This window comes from Trachurus japonicus, chromosome 11 (assembly GCF_045865225.1).
Source record: "Trachurus japonicus isolate A0001 chromosome 11, Traja_1.0".
Lineage (NCBI taxonomy): Eukaryota > Metazoa > Chordata > Actinopteri > Carangiformes > Carangidae > Trachurus > Trachurus japonicus.
In genome coordinates this window covers 23,912,622-23,935,431 of record NC_140917.1, presented here as the reverse complement: position 1 = coordinate 23,935,431, position 22,810 = coordinate 23,912,622, and the positions used below count along the sequence as shown (strand labels likewise).

At 42.6% G+C, this 22,810-nt stretch overlaps 1 pseudogene; it reads right to left on the bottom strand.

Moving 5' to 3' along the window:
- LOC146978898 (uncharacterized) overlaps positions 1-22,810 on the bottom strand; it is a 35,524-nt pseudogene that overhangs the window by 5,583 nt on the left and 7,131 nt on the right.

Below are 22,810 nucleotides of genomic sequence, written 5' to 3'. Positions count from 1 at the left end.
TTTCTTCTATTTCAGATTGCTCACAAACAGCCTGATGGCATGAACATGAGGGGGAGGGGGATTAAGAAGGCCTTCTGGCCTACGGCTCTACATGCTGTTGTCTTGGGTAATTACAATATTGTTTGTTATTAATGTTTTTACTTTACTAGAATTAAAGTTTTCAAACTCTGACATTGTTATTGATTTTGTATTACAGATGCCATCAAACACTGGGACAAGTCAGCTGTTGTCATCAGCTGTTAAAAAACATGCCCCAGGAAGGTCTGGTGGAGGGGGGTACGACAAAAGGAACCCGGCAAACAATGTGGCTTTTGATACCCCTTAAATGGCGTCATTTGCAACCCTCTCCTCTCCCCATAACACTGGCGAAAGTTAAATAAAGTTTTATAATGTTGAAGTGAAGGTTTTTTAAATAAATGTTTAGTTTCATATTTTTACACAAGTGAGTATTTTTAATTGATTTTGTAAAATGTTGTTTGTTTCATTAGTGTTGTTGTGTTCAAGGTTGTTTCTGTTCATTTGTTTAACAATAAATAGTTCAGTTTGAATGTTTTGTGTCTTCAATATTGTTTATATTTTTCAAAAAATATTGTAGCTACTGAAATTAATGAAATGCTACATTTTGTAAAATATGATTGGTCATCACGTAGCCTATTGCATATTGCCTTAACTTGGACAATGATAGTGTAAAATGAAAAATTTGATTTGGCACTTTTCTCTCGCTCTGGATGTTTTAATATGACGCGAACGTTATTGCTTTTCAGCAACGTTTAGTAATAGGCCAGATCACAGCTGATTAGGGGGACATTTGGACGTCACTTCCAGGACGTGGTCACCAGGACGTCCTCTCGACGACATAAATTTGACCGGTAAGTGGTCGGTCAGGGTCATTAAAAAGCCGTCGAGGTGACGTCATGGTGAAGACGTCCTGGAAATGACGTCTAAAACATCGCCAATTTGGCCTAGTCCGGAACGTCACCGAATGACGTCAGCTCAACGTTAACTGGACGTCATTTGGCTTGCTGGGATGCCTGACTCATTAGGTACCCGTTTTTCGTCAGGTTTTTACGCGCTCTGCTTTCAGTTGATTCCAATGCAATCCCCTTCGCGACGATATGTGACGCTCAGAGTGTGATCCAGCAGCTGACCGGCCGCGGCACGGAAAGACGCAGTGAGCGTCAGTCCCATTGGATAACTTTTTCCCCCTTAAAGCTTTATTGAACCTGATGCTGCTGTGTCTGACGGCAAGGGCGTCTGACTGAATTTCTGTTATCATTTAGCCTATTTATTTATTTATTTATATAGTGATCATGGTGTTGGTGCAGAATAATCACTCAATCAATAAATAAGTGGGTTAGATTCTCCGAATCTTTATGGCGGCTTTTCATTGGTAAACAAACCCTGGACTCTGTCCTATAATTTTGTTTCGTCCAATCAAATAAAATTATCAAATACTCCTTTCCAGAGTCAAAATCCTTTAGGCCGATCGGCCGTGATGAGTTAACTGCTACACTATTAAACCCTTCTAAGAAATGTAAAATGCAATGTGACCTCAACTGACAGTATTCATATTACAGCCCGGACCTAATTCACCGACGGACGGACAGCTTCCGCCGATTGAAACTATAAACTCATTAATTTCACCCTGGTATCTTTATATTACGCGGCTCATTGATGCTTATTCAAATGAATACAATATATGTAATTCAATATATAATATATATATTGTATTAAAAAATTAGAACTGTACGACTTTTGGAAATGGCTTTTGTCTATCTCGGCTTTTCAGACGCGTGAGAGACCCTCTTAGTTAGAAAAGCCGAAATAGACAAAAGCCATTTCCAAAAGTCGTACAGTTCTAATTTTTTAATAGATGGTTCGGGGGCCCAAGACGAACGCGTAGATGTGTGTTCGGTCCTGATCGAGCCATTACTTTTCGAGAGGCGGGGCTTCAAACAGCCGCATTTCTCTGTATCCTTGAGGCCGCCGTTTCCATAGAAACGGACCAAATCACTTGAAACTTGGCCTGTGGACTCATGGTGAGGCCCTTATCCATCACCCCGAGACCCAACTCTGTGGGAGCATGGGAAAGCCAAGTGGCCCCCCGGGGCCACCCGGGGCCCCTAGCGCAACGGGACCAAAATATTCTGATAGAGGACTCTCTGATATACAACATATTTATATTTCATGATGATAACTTAAAGCGTGTATGTTTTGTTGAGAAAAAGCAGGAATGGCTGGATTCACTTTGATGTTTGACCCCTGTGACCTTTGACACTTACCAATTGGCTTTATGCACAGCTCCCCTACTTCCTGATCGTACACCAGCTCCTTTAGCTAAAAATTCAGCCTGATAGGCCAAAGCATCTGGAAGCTATTAAAGAATTGCTGTTGAAACATTTCTCCTTTAATATGAGGTCAGAGAAAGGAGCATTGCTTTTTGGCTATTTGTGACCCTTCTGAATGTCACAGAGCTCTGAATCTTTGCACACACAATCTACTAGACATTCTGGACCACATTTTAAAATCTCAGCTTCCCGCATCAAAGTCTTGGTGTTTTATTCAAGGAAACGGAGTCAAAAAGGTCACAGATCAGCGACCTTTGACACTTGTGATGGTCGCACTGGTTTGAAATTGCACATGGTGGATGGCCTTAGGCCCTGGACAAACAAATTAAACTTTCAGCCTTATAACCCCAAGAATGTGGACGTTATTAGACAAAAGGCTTCTAAATCCAGGCTTTGAAGGCCGAGAAACGAGCCTGGACGGTCAGTTGTGACCCTTCTGGAGGTCCGACAGGTCTGAAATTCTACAGAAACTTTGTCCCTAGTGCTCTGAACAAAATCAAATCAAAATCTCAGCTTCCCGCATCAAAGTCTTAGTGATTTATTCAAGGAAACAGGGTCAAAAAGGTTAAATTTGAATTAAAAATTACAATAAATGTGATGTGATGTGGAGCAGAAAGATGCTGGTGAAAATTATGAAAAAAAAGAAAGAAGTCAAGCCAACTTTTATGCACTTTATTGTTGAATTTTAACAATATAGCACTGTTTTTTTTATTCAATGTTGAAAACAAAAAAGATGTTAAGACCCTTTAGTTACTAAGAAAATAATATAAGCTCAATTTGTTTTATTTTTTCATTTGCTGGTAAAAGCAAGCTCAACCAATCAGACACGTCACTGATACAGTAAATATGAGGATTATGGGTAATGTAGTGCTTCTCCGTGATATGACATTGGAAACAAAGCGTGTTTTCTTAAAATAAAGTTGATATTACACAGGGCTTTTGGACTCAGCAGAAGCACATAATATTGTTACACAGTCTTCCTTGGATGTTTACAGCGTTATGGCTAATAATCAGATCTTTCTTCAGAATATTGATTAAACAGAGCAGCTTTTTGAAGAGCAGCTTTTTGAACGCGGAAGTGGTCTTCACCTGTAGAATCCACAACCCCCCCCCTCTGACGTAGCTTCCGACAAGGACGTAATTTATTTATTTATTGATTGATTATTCTGCACCAAACACCATGATCACTAAATAAATAAATAACCGAAAGGACGTCCTTGCCGAAAGCTACGTCAGACACAGCAGCATCAGGTTCAATAAAGCTTTAAGGAAAAGTTTAAAAAAAATTATAGCTTGCGATGGGTCGGGTCCGGGCTACTTTTGGGCAAATTTAGGCAATTCTGAGCAACAAACAGGAGAATAGGAAGACAAGACAGTTGACCTTATAATGTTCAATTTGCATCAGTTGAGGATTGAACCCACAACCTCGGGAACCAAAAGACCGTTGTCTATCGCACTGAGCTAATTGACAAATGGCATTCAACAGTGGCTTCACAAATTGAGTAAGCCATTCACTGTCGTGTAGGCAGATTTGAAACCACAGTAAAAAGAAAAATCAGTTTTTGAGGTAAAATAATGATATGTGTTTGTCAAACATCTACTATGAGTCTAAGATGTTAGGAGCCTTCGTACATGGTCCAGTCCAAGCTATTTGGATTTTTAAATTTAGAGGCTTGCTGTGATGCCACCATTAGGACAATTGAATTGACATCATCACCCTTGCTGGGTCTCGAACCCACAATCTCTAAGCTAATTGGCTGGTAGTGAGACCTGCTGTGTAGCTTCATTTATCGACTCAGGGAGTCAGTGCCCGGGCAGCTGTTGTCAAGGCAGATTTCAAAAAGTCAGAAATTCTATTATCTAAACAAAAATCTGTTAATACATAAATTGCATTTAGACAGCAAAACAGCTTGAGGACATCTGACATTTTGATCTGTCATCGTCATCATCACCCTTGCTGGGTCTCGAACTCACAATCTCTGACACCAAGAACCAGCTCCTAACTCGCTGAGCTAATTAGCTGGTAGTGGGACCTGCTGTGTAGCTTCATTTATCCACCCAGGTGAGTCAGTGCCCGGGCAGCTGTTGTGATGAAATGGTCAAAATTTCAGGAATTCAGTCATCTAAACAAAAATCTGATAATACATAAATTGCATCTTGACAGCATGGAAATGTTGGTGATTTGTTTTTAATGATAAGTGTTTTGCTTCATAAGAGAAAATATGATGATTATAAATTCCACTCTCACATTGACTGCAGTTGTTCCCATGAGAGCAGAATTCAAAATGTTCTCAAAAATTCAGTTTTTGAGATAAAATTCTGATATTTGCCAAATTTCATCAACCATGACTCCAGAATATTGACATTTTTTTTTCAGGAAGATTGAAAATGTATTTATCAAGAATTTGATGGTATATGTGTACAGTAGTGTTTACAGTCAAACGTTTTCATGCACTGTAGGCTCAATTTTTGCTTAATCAAAAATCCGAGAAACAAGTTTTGAGGAGGACGGTCTGGAGATGCTCTGTAGCAAGTTTGGTGTCAATTGAGCAAAAATTGTGGGAGGAGATACATTTTAAAAGTTTTAAGCCCCTGACACACCGCCACGACGCTTCCCGACGCGTCCCGACGCCGACGGCTTTGGCCGACGAGTCTGTCGCCTCTCGTCGGGAGAAAGGAAAAAGTGAAACACACTGTGACTGCCCCGACTGCCGACCAGAGCGACTGAGTGGCGAGGACTCCCCCATAGAAATACAGACCAATACAGACCAGGGGCAGCTCTGCTCACTTTTCATTCAAACAAACTAATGCCACTGCCACAGTTAATTTCATCAATGAGACAACATTAATCTCCCCAAAACAATTTAACCAGCCACGTTTTAACAGCGCTAAAGCCGAAATTAAAACAGTTTTAGCAGCTTACTGCTGTGGCTTTAATTGAATTGGCGATAGCCGATGCTAATTTCTGTTAACCCGTCTATGGTGTTTTACATTACACGTTAGCATTAAGCTAGCGGGCTTTATATGCTTAGTTGTGAGCTGTGTGTGTTTTGAACGTTGTTTCAAACTATGTGGGTTTGATTGAACATCTTTGATGTTTAAATATATATTTATATTGCCGCTTAATATATTGCTTTACTCCTCTTTTTATTTTATATACCATTTTTACTGTAGGCTAGGCTAGGGCACCGTTTGTTTACTGTGGTCACTTCCGTCCCTCCCACACACCGCGCTGATTCGCTTAGGGCACCGCCAATCAGAATCGCCATAGCTAGCACACAGCCAATCAGAGTACCCGACGAGTCTACTCTCCCGACGGCCGACGAGTCCCGACTGAGCATGTTCAATCGGCAGCGACGAGATCCGACAAGAGCCGAGGCTCCCCGACGGAGAGGAACACACCAAACAGACGAGCTCCCGACGCCGTCCGACGAGGCCAGACGCCCGACGGTCGGCTCGGTGTGTCCCTGGCTTTACAGTTAGGCTATTGAAAAAAACAGAGTGATGGACTTCATAATTTGTAATAAGTTTAAGTGGACAAAAGTTTCAGCAGTATTGAGGCTACATTGTGGTGAAGTTTCAACACTGTAGCATCTACCGTTGGCTTGGTAGGAATTTTTAAAGTTTTTAAATTTAAACGCTTATTGTGCCCCCCCTAGGAGGGGCGGGGCACAAGTCCTTGGAGTTGAGTGAATCTGGCATGGGGTTGGATGTTTATGTGAAGTTTGGTGAGTTTTCACCCATGGGAAGTATGACTTCCTTGGAAGAAGAAGAAAGAGGAAGAAGAAGAAGAAGAAGAAGAAGAAGAAGAAGAAGAAGAAGAAGAAGAAGAAGAAGAAGAATTCCTAGGAATACAATAGTGTCCTGGCAGATGCACTGCCCGGACCCTAAAAAAAAAGTTTTCCTCTGCTCACAGCGTCTTTCAGTGCCGCACGCCGGGTCGGCTGGATCACTTGCTCTGAGCATCACATATCGCCGCAAAGGGGATTGCATTGGAATCAACTGAAAGCCGAGCGCGTCAAAACCTGACGAAAAACGGGTACCTAATGAGTCAGGCATGTGACGATGAGGGACAGTGACCGTTCGTCAGGCTGTTGACGCACTGGGAGGGAGAACTTGTTGGAATTTGCACTTCTTCACTGATGATCTTGAGAAAATGGAATATATAGTTCTTAGAAGAGTTTCCACATCTCGCATTAAGGGAACATCTTAAACACAGTTTTGCAACTGACGTCATTCTCCTCTCTGTATTTGAAATACATCACTAGCATTTTACGCAGTGTTATGTCTGTGCTCTCGTCAATGATTAAAGTATGCCATGGGGCGTTTCGGATACTGCACATAGTCTCATCCTGTACAACTGCATTGATTGACTCAGCAAATTCGAAGGAGTAATTTTTGCTCCTCCTGTGTTCTGGCATACTCACATATTTTGCCATGTGGTCATGGATTTGTTGAAAAGCTAGCATCGATGCGTTCATTTTGATGGCAAGTAGATCATCGTCAATGAGAATTTTGATTTGCTCTGGATCTGACTTTTTCTTGAGTGACAGTTTATTTCTCTTCTGCCGCTCCTCCGCGCTTTCTTGCAGTAACGATCCAATCCCAAGCCCCTGCTTTCGTCTTTTTACAGTGTTAACAGCATGCAAATGTCCTTTTGTTCCAACATGTCGCTTTAAGTAGTCTAGCTTCCAGTCATTCCACACTTTCCCCTCTGAAAACTCGCCTTTTACGTTTGCGTCACTGCACGTCTTGCAAACGACTCCAGTCTCGGTTGAGAAAGAAAAAATGTCACCGAGTTTCACCTGTGTTCCCTCGTCCGTATTTATGTATTGTGACAACCACTCCACGTTTTTTCTTTACCTTTCCGCCGGCAGTCTCACTACCCTCCCGTTTAGCCATGGCAACAACAGCGGCTACTCGTCATCAGAGTGATTGATTGTCAAGCTAAACAACCGCTGCGTATTGGCTGGGCAGCGCCTCATGGGCATGTTTTTTTGTTTTTTTAATGATCACTGGCTGACAGCACCCTGTCACCTGTCACTCATTGCAGTGATAAATGCCCACACGGTTTAGGTCATAAATTTCAGAATTTGAAGCGCACATTAGAGAGAAATAAACAGTAAACTAGTCGGGGATATTTGAGTGTGCAACTTTTTTGTCTTCTTCGCAAAGAGGTGGGGAGCAGTGCGCAATTGCGCAGTAAAACACCTTAGAGGGAACAGTGGTCACACTAGTTGAATTTTTGGCTAAAAAGTTACTGAATCGATTTCAAGTCACTGAATCGTATCAGATCATATCGTGCTAAATGAACCGAGATCGTCCTTGAAACATATCGGCAACTACGAATTGTGATTAGAAATGGGATCGTTGTTAAAATGAATCGTTCCACCCCTAGTAGCTACATATGTGTCTGTGTAAGAGTTTCTGTGTGTGTGTCTGGGTGTGTTATATCTACTCAAAGGAGAGATCTTGAGAATTTGCTGTTTATTATAATACCAATTTTATTTTATTACTATAGTATTATTATATATTAATTATTATGAATTAACCTGTTTTATTAATCTGAAACAGATGTATAATGTTCTTCACATTTGGGTTAGGGATGTTCAACTTTTGATGGAAAATCAATATTGAAATTAAAAATAACCTTCTGATATCTTCAAATCTCACTTATTGAACTTTTTGGCTTGACAAAAAGATTGATTTGATTTATACCTCAATACTATCGTTATCGTCAGATATGAAAAATATTGTAATTTTTCCCATATCGTGGCACAACATGGCAGCCAGTTTAGCGGATGTGCACTCACTCCACCCATAAAAAGACGTGCTAACCAACCCGCCAAGTGGTTGTTAACCTCTTGGCGAAGAGGTTAGAATTGTCGCCTTCGGTGCGGGAGGTCGTGGGATCAAACCCCACCTAGGGCAGGCCGTGAGAAACACAACGCAGAGGGCCAGATATGACATCGGCTACAGTGGTGCCGTGACCCGGATGCCCTGGGTGGAGTGAGTTCAGCGGGGGTGAGTGTAACGGATGTGCACTCACTCCACCCATAAAACACGTGCTAACCAACCCGCCAAGTGGTTGTCAACCTCTTGGCGAAGAGGTTAGCATCGTCGCCTCCAGTGCGGGAGGTCGTGGGATCGAACCCCACCTAGGGCAGGCCGTGAGAAACACAACGCAGAGAGCCAGATATGACATCGGCTACAGTGGTGCCGTGACCCGGATGCCCTGGGTGGAGTGAGTTCAGTGGGGGTGAGTATAACGGATGTGCACTCACTCCACCCATAAAAGACGTGCTAACCAATCTGCCAAGTGGTTGTCAACCTCTTGGCGAAGAGGTTAGCATTGTCGCCTCCGGTGCGGGAGGTCGTGGGATCGAACCCCACCTAGGGCAGGCCGTGAGAAACACAACGCAGAGGGCCAGATATGACATCGGCTACACCAGCACTGAGCTTACCAGCTCATGGTATAAATCAGGGCTATTGAATTGGTGGCCCGCGGGCCACATCCGGCCCCGACCCAATGTCCGAGTGGCCCGGCTCATGGTCCCCCCCCCCCAAAAAAAAACACACACAGAGGGAAACACGTTTTGCGAGAACTCAAATTCCCTACTGCAGTTCAGACAGTGAATGCACCACTCAACGCAGCCTAGCAACACGCAACCAACCCACCCGGTCAGTGCGTTGTTTTGAAAGTTACCGGTAGAACCGAGGCTTGGTCGGTCAGCTGATCTCCAGAGACGCCGTGTCGGGCCACAGCCGCTCGTCACGGAGCGGGAGGCTTCGCCGCGGCGGACGTCCGGACGGCCGAGGCTGAGGCTGCCCTCCGTGGTCCTGTGGTGCGCAGCGCTACAGGTCAGCGAGACACAAGTCTCCCCGTCTGCCGGACCGACGGACCTCACACTCCACAGCGGGCCGCTGTGGCACGACACAGTGTTTCTGGAGAGCACGCTGACCGATCCTCAGCCCTCCCATCAGCCAACAATAAACCGTGGCGGCTGGTTAATACTCCACCAGTCTCTCCACTCCTTTCAGTCACACATGAGCACCGTCCACGCAGTGACAGCACGCCATGCTCCGCTGTCCTTTTTTGGAATGAAGTAACCAATAATTTAATTTTAACGCAACTAAATAGCCTACTTGCAATGGAATCATAACAGTAACTTGATTAGGATAGCTACTTTTCAAAGAAATAATCCATAATCAAATGCTTTCCCAGAGTAATTTGCCCCAAATGGCTTTTTGCTCCTTGTTTTTCACCAATCAAAATATGTTAAAAAATAAATCTTTGTTCATCTTTAGGCCTAATTTTAAGACTAGGCTACATTTAGTGATTTACATAACCCCCTGCTGTAAACCTCAGTGGAAACTCAGACAGTAGGCCTCAGGAAACTTTTAGTTCCTAAAAAAAACCTCCAATTCAAAGCATTAACAGCTACATCTTTACTAGCCTACTACTATCACTAGGTACTACTTTTATTGACTTATTCTCTTTTTTCTGGCTGTGTAGATTTGTTTTTAATAGCTAATGCTGGGTTTTAAAAATGCCCCTCATTTGTCATAACCTTCTTGACCGCTGAAAATGTCCGGCCCAGCTTAAGGTCTCGGTTTTAAAATCTGGCCCCACTGAATTTGTAATTGAATAGCCCTGGTATAAATGAATGGCAAATTCAAAGCTTACCAGAACACTTCAGTTTGTCGATGGGGGTAATAACTATTTAATGAAACACTGAAAGAAAGAATCCATTTTTGTGAATAGACAACAAGAGAAGTTACACAACGTCTCTTTGATAAATAAAGGAAAACCAGCATTACTTTCTACATGCTGTAAGTTAGGCTTGGGCGGTATCCAAATTTTGATACCGTCAAACTTCCTCCACATTTTACCACGGTATACGGTATTACCGTGACTAATTAAAAAATATGACGTAAGTGGCATTACCAAACATTGGCTTGTGTCTTCACCAATCAGAAACGGAATACTATAGGACTAAACATTAGCAGACCAAGATCTCATTGGTCGATTGGTTGCAGGAAAAAAAAAAAAAATTTGGAGCCCTGTCTTGTCAAAATTAAGTCAAAATCAAGGGGGCAGTTGTTGGTCTGAGAAGTGAAGCTCACATCCGCGTTCAAAAAACTGCAATCCCCTCGGATTCCTCTGGGGGCTGGTGTCAGAAGGGAGCATTCCTCATAGACCCCCATGTTAAAATCGCCGACTTTACATCCTCAGTAAACATGTTAAAAGCCTGGTGTCAGAACGTTTTTTCGTCTCAATCGATAGTTTCTACCCCCGCACACACTCTGAGGGGGGTGAATTTTTTTTTAACTCTACCGTTTTACTGTTATTAGGTTAAAACTCTGGCCAATTAGGGCGCGGAAACGTTGAGTGACAGGTCCGAGCAGCTCCGTGGACAGCTGCTTCGAGGCCAGTGGGCGGGTTCTCGGCCGGCCAATCCAACATGGCGCTGTTCAGGCCGCCATATTTGAGTCACAAAAACGACTCCCCAAAACCAATGGGTGACGTCACGGACGCTACATCCATTCTTTTTACAGTCTGTGGCTGTGTTCGAAATCATCCACTCACTCACTCACTCCCTATCCACTACATCATGTATATGATATAGTGGACTACATCATGTACACGATGTAGGGAACGACGGGAGGAGAATTCGGACACTAGACGGTAATTTTCTGGACGTGGTTGCGTCAGCTGATGCGCCAGGAGTTGCTGTGACGGAAGCAGACGCGCCGAGAATCATGTAAACAAACCATGGATGTATGAAACAAACCGGACACATAAAAAATAAAATAAGAAAAACCAGACACTTGCGGGAACATTTTAGGATGTGATTCTGTGTGGTTGTGTTACTCGGACAATAAACTGTTGAAATATCGGAAGTTTGGTTTGGTAAACTACTGTTTTGTGTCCCGACCGTGAGCCGTTAACGGCTCTGTGGCTATGCTCTGTGGCTATTAGCTTAGCTCGTCAGATCGTATTTACTACATATTCTACTACAGTTTCTTAATTAGATTGATTTAATGTTGCCTGTTAATGTTCGGATGCTGCTGCCCAACTCCTGCTCCTCGGGCGAGGCAAACGGAGCGAAGGCAAATATGTCTGAGGAGTTTTTTTGGTAAATTGCCTAAATAAATCGTAGCTAACATGCTAATTAGCTTCCTCTTCTTCTCTGGCAAAACACGACCGCATTGCATTGTGGGATACGGGAGTAGAAAGTAGTGTACATCGCTTGTTCACTCAGTTTCGCGGTGCATTGTGGGTATTTTATCATCCACTATATAGTGGATTAAATTTATCGCGGAGAATTCGAACAACACTACAAAATGGCGAACACACTATATAGTGCACTACATCCGTGATAGGGGGTGATTTCGAACACAGCCTCAATATGACCGAACTGTATATGAAAGGCTATAGGGCTTTTATTTTGAAGGGCTAGACACAGGAAGTCATGACACGCACTCGCTGTCAGTTTTTTTCTTTCTTTTTTTTACACGGCACGGCAGGTCCGGTCCCTATTTTTTTTTTTTTTTTCTTGTCAAGAGCTACTTTTTCCGATGTTGTTCCAGACATTTCTGGTTTGGAGACGTATCACTGCTGTTTTCAACGATTAGCGGACCCGTCCCACAGCGCTCACCGGCGGTCTGTCTCACAGTGTCACGGAGCAGAGACATGATAGTCCCCGCTGCAGTCAGAGTCCCGCACCGCTCCACGCCGCGGACCCCCCACCCCACCCCACCCCACCCGCCGCAGCTCAGTCACTCACCCTCATCTACTGTGTTTATTGGTGATAAACGGGCATAACGGTAAAACCCCACCGACTTTTTGAAACTAATCAAGTTAATAAACTGTGTGCAGAGCGATCTGGCTGTGTGGTGTGTGTGTGAGTGAGAGTGACTATGAGGAACGTGTCCGACGGGGGAGCGGACAGTGGAGGGGGGGGGGGGTTAAAAGTAGGCTAAAACATATTCAACTAACTGAAAATTCAACCACACATAAGTACTACTGGACATATAATCAATTTTAGACATTAAATTACTTTTATTTAATATTTAATCCTTATCTCCTGTATAAATGCATTGCATTTTTTCATAACGGTATTGAAACTGATACCGTTGCTTAATTAAACATAATTTAAGACACATTACAAAAGATTTTTGGCATTTGATTAGAACACTTTATTGAATCCAACCAAGTAAACTGTGGGAAGAAACCGGAGCCCCCGGAGAAAACCCCATGCCACCTCATTGTTTTCCTAGATGATTTCTGGACGTTGGTGAGTTTGTGGTATCATCAGACAAAAACACAAAATTGAGGCGGTGGCATGAATCTATCCTAATTACAAAAACCTCATAACTGCCATTGAAACAGTCACAGTTGTGGTGAGCAGGAGTATTGGCCAATTAGCTTCTAAAAAGCAGTTGATCTTACTCTTGACACTGCGGTGTCGTGGAGTTTTCACGCCGCGTGTGAAATAACCTGTTATTAACTTAACATCTACCAGGTTCTGGGACATCATGGAGTGTAGGATTGCGCGTGCACTGCCCAAGTCTTCAAGTAGCTGCTCATACACAGCTTCATCAAGGTCGTTCAAGAAGTCTTGTGATACTTCAAAGTCCACGTTCACAACCTCTTCCCATACTTTGGCCATTAAACGTTCTACAATGGCAGTGTTTTGAATGTGGCCTAATTGTAACTTTGCTCTCCTGGATGTCTTGCCAACAACAAGCGACACTAATATCCTGATAGCATTTTTCTTTCTTTCTTGCTCTTCCTGTGCAGTGTATCTCTGTGATCCTGAACCATCCATTGTGCTAATAGACCTGTACAGAGAAACTCTTAAACTGTTTAATATTAATATTAATATTAATATTAATATTAATATTAATATTAATATTAATATTAATATAAACTGAAGTACAGTGCAGACTCACTGGCTGTGTGACGAGCTTCTCTACAAGAAGTGATGTGTTCTGACTTGAAAGGCAGATTACCTCAGGATGCTGTGATGTCATCAGTGACATCACAGATCACAATCGCAGTTGTTTTCTGGGTTTTTATGTCAGAGTGATGTCATCAATGACAGTCAGTCAGAGCCATCACTCTGATGTCATCACTCTTAGTGATGTCATCAGTGACATCACTCTAACTTTCTCAAAAGAAAAAGTTTGAGTTGGATTGAGTCAAGCCGTTAACCTGAGAGTCGCTGTGACCTGGGCTCAATACTGTACGTGATCTCGTGCGAGTCAGGCTTGTGCTTCAGCTCACCTGGGTTGGGGTCGGGTTTGGATTTTCGGGCCCGTCAAGAACTCACGATAAATATCGTTATCATCCAATATAAAAAAATGATTGTAATATGATTTTTTCCCATATCGCCCAGTCCTATACTTCCACCTCTCATTTTGTGGCCTTCACCAGTAATGGAGTTGTCAGTGAGCAGTATACCACACTAATGGTCATGTATTTACAACTGCATTTGATATGAGAATGGCAAGCATTCTTTGTTTAACAAAATTTTAACAAAACATTTTTCCTGAGGTAAGAGAGACCTTGCAGTAATTAACTTCTCGCTTTGGCAGGCCAAACTGTTTCTGTCACACTCAAAAGTTGATGATGGCTGATGACCAGGAAAAGTCAAGAAACAACAGCTGACAAGTTTGGTGATTGTCCAGGTCTCAGTGAAGTTTTCCTCAGCCAGTGCTGCCAATTGTTTTTTTAAATTGACTATTGGCTGCTTCACTCTATGTTTTATGGAAGAGGTGCTACAATATAAAAAATATTTCACAATGAAAAGTCCAGTACAGAATATGTTACTGTGCAATAAGATATGTATGTCTGCATACATTAAATTTTGAATAAATTATACTTGCTATGTAAAGTCTCCTCATGCAGTTTTACATTTTATTACTTTAATAAAACATCATTATATATAGACGACAAGAGTTTATAATATGTCCCTCTGAACTGCATTGCATCTTTAGAGCATCTTGAGGCTACAGTGAGTTGCTATTGGAAACGAGACAAGCTGTGGCTGGCTGATTAAGATGCTAACTTCGGGAGAGTGACAGCAGTGATAGCAACAAGATTTAACATTAGCGTTACCAATGACTGGAGATGGCTTTTCATGAGTAAAGGAATAAAGTTTGATGCTGAACTCAGCATTTTGTTAAAAGAATAGTTCAACATTTTGCAAATTGGCCCATTGCCATAATCCCTATAGTCATAGCAGTACTGTAGGTCCGTTACCTTTAATTGTCGGTGCAAGCTGTTTTTAGAACGGCGGAGCAGAGTCGCAAGCTGCTCAGAGCTACGCTATTGAGGCTCATGGGATTTCTTGGTTTCCCTCATCAAACTCATCAAATACACAATCCAAGGACAAGTTGTGACCTGCACATTCACCACGCTATGAGATAATAACGTTATGTTACGAGACAGAGTTGTTTTCGAGTCAAATGCAGAGACTGCTTGCTGAAAAACTGCCCCCGACAGAAACGTGCATCAGTCGTTTTGCATGAATTTACCTCAAAAACAACTCGAGACAGAGTTGTTTTCAAAGTAAATTCATGCAAAGTGATGGAAATATACTTTGTTTCTTTTTACTACTAGCAGAACCGGTTGTTAGTTGTTGTATGAATATAATAGTTACAATTGTCTGGGCCTTATGGGAAAATTATGGACTGTGCTGGAGTCAACAAAGTTATATTTCTCACCACTGTCCAACAAAATCAAATAAGGCAGGGACATACTGCAGAATATACCAGTGTACCTGTCTGACAGTGTCACAGTCAAGTGCTGCTCTCTGCTCCCCTGGAAGGAAAAACATTTTCAAGCATTTCATTACAGCCGAGGACAATGAAATTGATTTTCTCCCCTTCAGAAAACGTTTAAAGCAGACCTGGATGTAATCTAGTGTTGAATTATAGACATCAACCAGGTACAGTTTCCACTAAAGGCTGCACAAAAATGCACACAAATCTGCACTCCTACACACGAAATGGTGGGGTGACGTTACGCTTTACGCACAGAACCTTTTACCCTTTTACCTTTTTCCCCTTTCTTGGCTTGAGTTAATGGTCTTATCTAACAGAAAGACCAGATCCAAACCACTGTGTGTGTGTGTGTGTGTGTGTGTGTGTGTGTGTGTGTGCGTGCGTGCGTGCGTGCGTGCGTGCGTGCGTGCGTGCGTGCGTGCGTGTGTGTGTGTGTGTGTGCGGTTGAGTCTGCTTAGATTGCTCTGATCAATAATGCAGTGAGAGAGAGGGAGAGGAGAAAGAGAGCATCATCTCTGATTCAGATGGCTCACGAGGATACAGTGGAACAAAAGGCAGAAGAGGATGAGGAGAACGAGAACAGTAAAAGAGCGCAGCACGAAGGTGAGAGGACGGAGCAGACACAAAGGAGAGTGTGACGAAGACACACACACAAAATAAAAATGACAGTGTCAACATAATTGGTATTTAAATAGTCAGATTTATGCTGAATATTAATGACACTATATGTTGACAAAGCAATATTGCATAGACTGGGACACATACCATATGAAGACACAACCTTGAATTACAACCAGAATACAACGTCTGAAATAATGACACCCTCTATAAATGAGGCAGTTACTGTCCAAAAATAACTTCCTTGTTTTTACTCCATCACTTGACTTATTGTCACTAAATCCAAAACATAGACATGTGTCTGCCTTAAAATCCTTGAATAAAAGTTAGAATCATTTATTTTGTTATCCAGCCACATTGATTGTTGCAGGCAGCCATACCAACTACTCAAGAGTGACATTTGTCACTGCAGCACAGTGTTGTGTTGTTTGTGAACATGTTATTTGGATATCACAGCGTGTTTAACTTGCACATTGTTTCTATTTATCAGCAAACCAAAGGATTTGTCAAATATGTCACAAATACACACACACACACACACACACACACACACACAACTCACATCCAAATTCCTGTTGGATTTCTGTCAACGAGCAGCGAACATACTCTGCGAGGACGGGGACTGTGAGGAAGTGTGTCACAGGAGCTCCAAGCTCTGTCCAGCCTGCCAAGCGAGCAGTTACCATAGACACATTTACACACACAAGTGCTCAAACGCTAGAAACACCTGTGAGTCACCCTTCTCTGTCTGCCTATCACCCTGACCCAGATACAGAGCTACATGAACGAAGGGTGGGGGTGGGGGGGGGCTGCATCTACACAAAGGGAAAAAGAATCACTATCACTCAGGGTTGTGTTCATAACCACAGTGTCTGGATTTCATTTCATCATCGTCTGCGCTGACACTTTTACCTATTTACTGAAACTGCCTCTTTGTGCTACATTTCAACTTAAGGAGTGAACACACGTCTGAGTGTCAAATCTGCTTTGATGTTCTCCAAAGGCTTCGTTCAAGCAGGTTTCAGCACTGCAGATGAATGCAGGGACACTCCAGGTTTAAGTTCATACAATATATACATGTGTGTATATTGTATATATATTAGTCAAAGGAGTGTTTCCAGAAGCTTGATGACACAGAGGGCTGTGTAGATGATCTAGTGTAGCTGGCTAGCAGCCCTAGTCAGTCACCGTGGTGTTGGTGCTGAGGCTTCTTTCTGTTTTCTCTGCTCTAGACCATTTACTCCCTCTGGCATTTCGCTCGCAGAATTGTACATCATTTCAGTCGACAGAGTAATTTAAGGAGTAATTTAAGAGGAACAAAAAGCTCCCCGAACCAGCAGGCTGAGCAATTTGTACATGAAACACGGTTGCCAACTGTCAGCAAGGAACAATAAGATCACAGTTTTTCATGTGCAGGATTTATAACACTTTTGAATCACATTTACCTGCAATTATGTTCCCCGACTGTGGGGCAGTTTACACGGGGGTTTAAATAAAAGTGTGGAACAATGGTAATAAGAAATGATAATAAGCTCTGTTTCTGACTCTCTTTCTGGTTCCTGAAAGGTCAACAATCTCAAGATAGGTCCTTACTGGTCTTTGTTGATGATTGTTGCAAACCCACTATATATTTACTATTACAACAGCTGGTGTGTGCTCCAGAGGCAAAGTGTGAGCAGCTTGAAAGCACATTGGCAGTAATGGTGCTCCATCCATACAAGATGTTGTTCAGACACAGTATTGAGTTGTGTATTTGGTAGCCCGGAACAAAATCACTGTAGTTATGTCCATAATAGACCTGAAGCATGAAAATACATCTTTGTAAGGAGATGGATCAACAACAACACGATTGAGACGTGTGAGGTGAACAACTGAAAAACATGGCTGAACACTCTCTCTGTGTAAAACATGCTGCACATGTTTGGTTCTGTTTAGATGAACCTGCAGGCCACAGTCATGCGAGCTGAAAGACTCAGTACTATGTGAGAAGACTGTGTGTGTTTTAACAGAAAATCCAACAATCAAACTATTATTAAATTCATAAGTTGATTTTCTTTAACATGTGGGACTTATTTCCAACCTGCTCGACTTTATTAATTTAGCACATTTTTAAAAACATAAACGTTTACCAAAGTGCTACACAGTTATCAACGTACAGAATATAGAGCACAAAATGATTAAAGGGATATTTCAACATTTTGGCAAATTTGCCTATTGTCATAATCCCTTTAGTTTTTACTAATTACCTTTAATTGTCAGTGCAAGCCGTTTTTAGATGGGCGGGGCAGAGACGCGATTTGCTCAGCTATGCAATGGTATTTCATGGTATTTCTACAGTAGCTACGTTTCCCTCATCAAACTAAATACACAATCCAACAACTCAAAAACACTCTTGGACAAGTTGTGACCTGCACAGAAATGATAACGTATAATTATGTAACATTATGATGCATGAAGCTCTAAAGTACTCAATTTTGAAATTACTTTGCCGAGCAGACGTGTCTGGAATGTACATTAGTTTCACACATTCGCCTCAAAAGCAACTCTGTCTTGTAATGTTCCATTTTTATCTCATAGCGTGGTGAATGTGCAGGTCACAACTTGTCCACCAGAGCGTTTTGGAGTTGTTGGATTGTGTATTTGATGAGTTTGATGAGGGAAAAGCGAAAGTACTGGACTGGGAGCGGAGGGAAGCAAGGATCGGAGTGATGTGGTCATGTTCACCTGTTAAGAGATATTAAAGCAGAAGTAAGCGGAATGTTTGTGTTAATATAAGTCTTAAATAGTTCTATTCTCCGACAGCAATCACTTACATAGAGTGTTTGGTCTGAAACACGGGTCTGTCAGTCACTCTGCTCTGCTGTAAGCCGAGGAGAAAACTTTCCTTGTATCCTACAACCTTTATCCAATGAGGAGAGAGAACGGCATGAAGGGCTGTGTGTGCAGCCAAGGGATGCGCGTGAATGTGGTGACGTAGGGACGAGGACCAATAGATCCATGACAAGGGCGGGGGCTGCTAACTCCATCGGCTGACAAGAAATTAGCCCAAACGACCGGATCGCTTACTTCTGCTTTAAGTGCATCGCACTAGTCCAAACGTGTAGAAATAAAAGCATGAATTTCTGCATCAGTAATCCATGTATTTTAGTATTTAGTATAATAAAATACACACACACAAAATATAAAAAATATACTAAATACTAATCTGTTCATCTGTTAGTTAATCTGTTAACTAACATATTAATCTGTTATTTTTTGTCAGTACTTAGTGAGCACCAGAGGCAATATATAAATGAATAGATAAACTGCACTAAGCTGTCTGACTTTTTCATAATGTGAAATCAAACTCTGGTGACTAATGGTAGGTCATGTAGCTCAGCAACATGATTGCTGGGTGAAAACCCTCCAATCAATGAATTACCTGTTCTTCGCTGTGACTCCAGGTCTATCACACCACCTTCATAAGAGTGAAGCAGCCTTAAAAAAAGGTGTTTTCCTTGCTGCAGGTTTTTGTACTGCAAGCCTAGTGGAGGAGAGGTCAAAGCACAAACACAGTAACCTTTTTCTGGCTACATCCCTTTCCTCATTCTCCGCTCTGGTCGGTCTCCCACCCCGGTGGCACCTGTGTTGTTCCCGCATACAGCGGATGTGCTTTACTGTAAACAGCCAGCTGTGAGATTAGGTTCACAAGGTGATGATTACTGCACAGCCCTGTTTTCTGGTCTCCCTGTTCTCTCTGGCCCCCCCGGGGGTCATGGGTCATCGGTAACCCTCGGCGGTATCATGACACCTCGTTACTCTTCTCCCCCACCCACTGCCTGGTCGCCACGTTGCGTTGTCATGGCAACAGCTAGACAGAAAGCTTATCTTGGTGCTGAGAAAATTACATGTAAGCAGCGAACCCCAGGGTGTAGATTCTGCATATTGTGTGTGTGTGTGTGTGTGTGTGTGTGTGGGGCATATGGTGTCCGCTGCATGGGGAGGCAGTGGGAGTGGAGAGTTCCTCTCATGCTGTGTGGAGCTCATACACCCCCACAGTGATGGAGGTTTCCCAAATAATGGGTATGGGGCAGAGGGCGATGGCTGAGCATCAGAAAAATGCATATTCATGGCTAAAAGCCTGAGCAGGGGGCAAAAGAGATTTGGAGAGGCGAAAAATAATCATTATAATGAGCCAGTAAATATCTTCAGCTAGTATTATTTTTTTTTTACATATTTCAAAAGTATTCCAAAATCAAGATCTGCCGACATTCACCTCAGTCTCTAGTGTCTCTCTTTTACCATCAGCAAAGCAGCAGGAGTGATTTGTTTTTTTGTTTTTTTGTTTTTTGGTAGTAAAACACCGACATAATCAGTCTGTAATTAATTCATCTGCACTAATTGAGATGCAATACACTTGTAATATTGAAACCAGGTCTTTCCCACACACAAGACATGACAAATTAGAGCAAAGTTCACAGTGAAACAAAACAAACATGTCTCTTAATGAGCTGTCAGTAAGATTCATCCATAACCACCCGCTCTGAGCTCAGACCCAGACGGACAAATACCAGACCGAGGCACGGACTCAGGACAACGCTCCATCTTCAGCTGGTATGAACAGGTCAACATGCATTACACCGTCTGGCTCCACAACTCTGCTCCCATACTGCGTTCCATGACGCTGCATGGCTTTGGTATGCAGGAGTGATCACTTACTGACTTAGTAAAATGCAGATCATCACTCCCAAACCTGACTGACCATCAGCACGTTGTTGCATCAGGTACGTATATATGTAGATTTCTCTTTTTTTTAACTGCTTACACCGTCTGCTGTTAGGAAATATTAAAGGATACTATAATGTGATGAGACAGTGCTATGGTCGCAGCGCTGGCTCATTAGTCAGAGCAGGTTGACCACTGATCAGAAGACTGGTGGTTTGATTCCTGACTCCTTCAGTATGAGTACTAAAGTGTCCTTTTACTGAACCTAGAATTAGTATTATAAGTAAGTTGGAACGTGATTTCTAAGACTAGAAAAACACTAGAAGTTACACTTTACTATTCACTAAAAAACACACTGTGGAATATCATTTTATGTTGCCCTCATTTCCCTGCCAGAGACACACTTCACTATCTCCTCTGTTTCTGTTGAGGTTGTCTAAGTGTAGCAGCAGCACCATCGCTGCAGCCAAAGCTACAGTTCAACACACTCATCACTGTTACCTCATTTACAACCTGTACGATGAGCTGACTTTCTGTTTGTTGGTCCACTGAATCTATGGCAGGAGCTTAGCAATTACAACAACATTTGGTTATTAACAAGAAATCATATTTACTGCTTCATTTGTCATATACTAAACTAAATAACAATGAGTTTTGGATTGTCACGAAGACACAACAAGCAATGTTACTATTTATATGCTTTGAACACATAAATCAGTATTTTTCAACCTTGGGGTCGGGTCCCCACGTGGGGTCGCCTGGAATTCAAATGGGGTCACCTGAAATGTCTAGTAATTGATAAAAATAAAAAAAATACTGATAAAAATATTTTTTAAACTAATTATTATTCTTTTTAAAATCATAATTTAAAGCTATAGTGCGTAACTTCTGTCGCCCCCTAAAGGATTTCTGCGTTATTACAACGATACGGCCGGCACCTATGGCCCGGTGTAACCCTCCCCTCCTCTCCCCTCCCCACCACTACCCCTGTAGCTGCATGATACCGGTATTGCACATCACACACAGTAACACTCGCAACACGCCACATGCTGCTGGTCACGGAACACAGTTTTTTTTCAGACTCCACTACATCCTCTCCTATTGGACGCGCCGAGATGTCGTCACAGCGCGCTGCGCCCAGATTAAACATTTTTTAATTCGGGCGCAGCGCGCCGCCGCGGCATGCGCCCACCTCGCGTGCCGCTCAGCTCGGCGCAGAGCCGTTCGCCGGTGCGCCGCGGTAGCACATACACAATGAATGGGTTTGCTGCCGCCTTCCGCCGCCTTCCGCCGCCTGCCGCGTTCGGTGTGAAAGGCCCTTAACACCAGGCTGCTAACAGGTGTTGCTTCTAGCAGCAGCGGAGCGCTCTCCTCCCTCCTCCCTTCTCGTTGTCAGGTAACCAAGTAAAGCATGTCGTTTCGGTCATTTCCTGTCCGCCAGCGTGGGAAAGTCGCTCCAAGACAATAAATACAAAAAGAACAAATACTGAAAAATACCGCAAGGCGTTTGAGGAGCCGAAATGCTTAATCAGCGTTGTATCATCTCCTCTTGTAGTGGCTTGGGTGAAACGGATATTTACAGACACGTAGAAGTTACGCACTATAGCTTTAAAAAAAACCCATCTGTATTCTACACTTTCTCGATTATAAATTGAGTTCAACTAAAATGCTGCATAATAGAAATATCTGAGTTGGCGCATCACAATTTTGGGTCACGAGTAAAAAAAAGTTGGGAACCACTGGCATAAATCATAATGAATACAATAGTAGTACAGATTGAATAGAATAAATCATTGCACTGCAGATTAAATACTTGTTACCATGTAACTGATAAAACTGCTGATCCAGGTTACAAAATAAAGCTATTGCCATAGTTTTCACTTAGATCATTAAAGAATAAAATAGACCAGCTTTTCTCTGACCTTGAACACACACATATCATTAACAGCTGATGATAACGGCACGTTTTTTATCACAAACCTCTGCACAGGAGTAGGCCCTCTGCCTACTAAAGTGGTGAGCCTTTGTGTGATTTATTAGACAGAGAAACACACCCACTTAGTGATGGTCAATCACAGATAAGGTGAAGGGAAGAGGAGACGGTCAGACTCACTGGGAAGCTTCAATCCTCTCGGTCTCTGTCACTGAGCTTATTGTGGTTTGTTAGACGCCTCTTTGGTGGTGATGGTCACTGATTGTTGGGGAAGGGAGTTTAAAGGATCAATGTTCATTTACAAGTCTGTAAACACCCATCACCCATCACCCACACACACACACGCACACACACACCACTCAGTCTGACGTACATCTAGATGTGAGTCAGACAGAAAGGATAGCTATTCCTG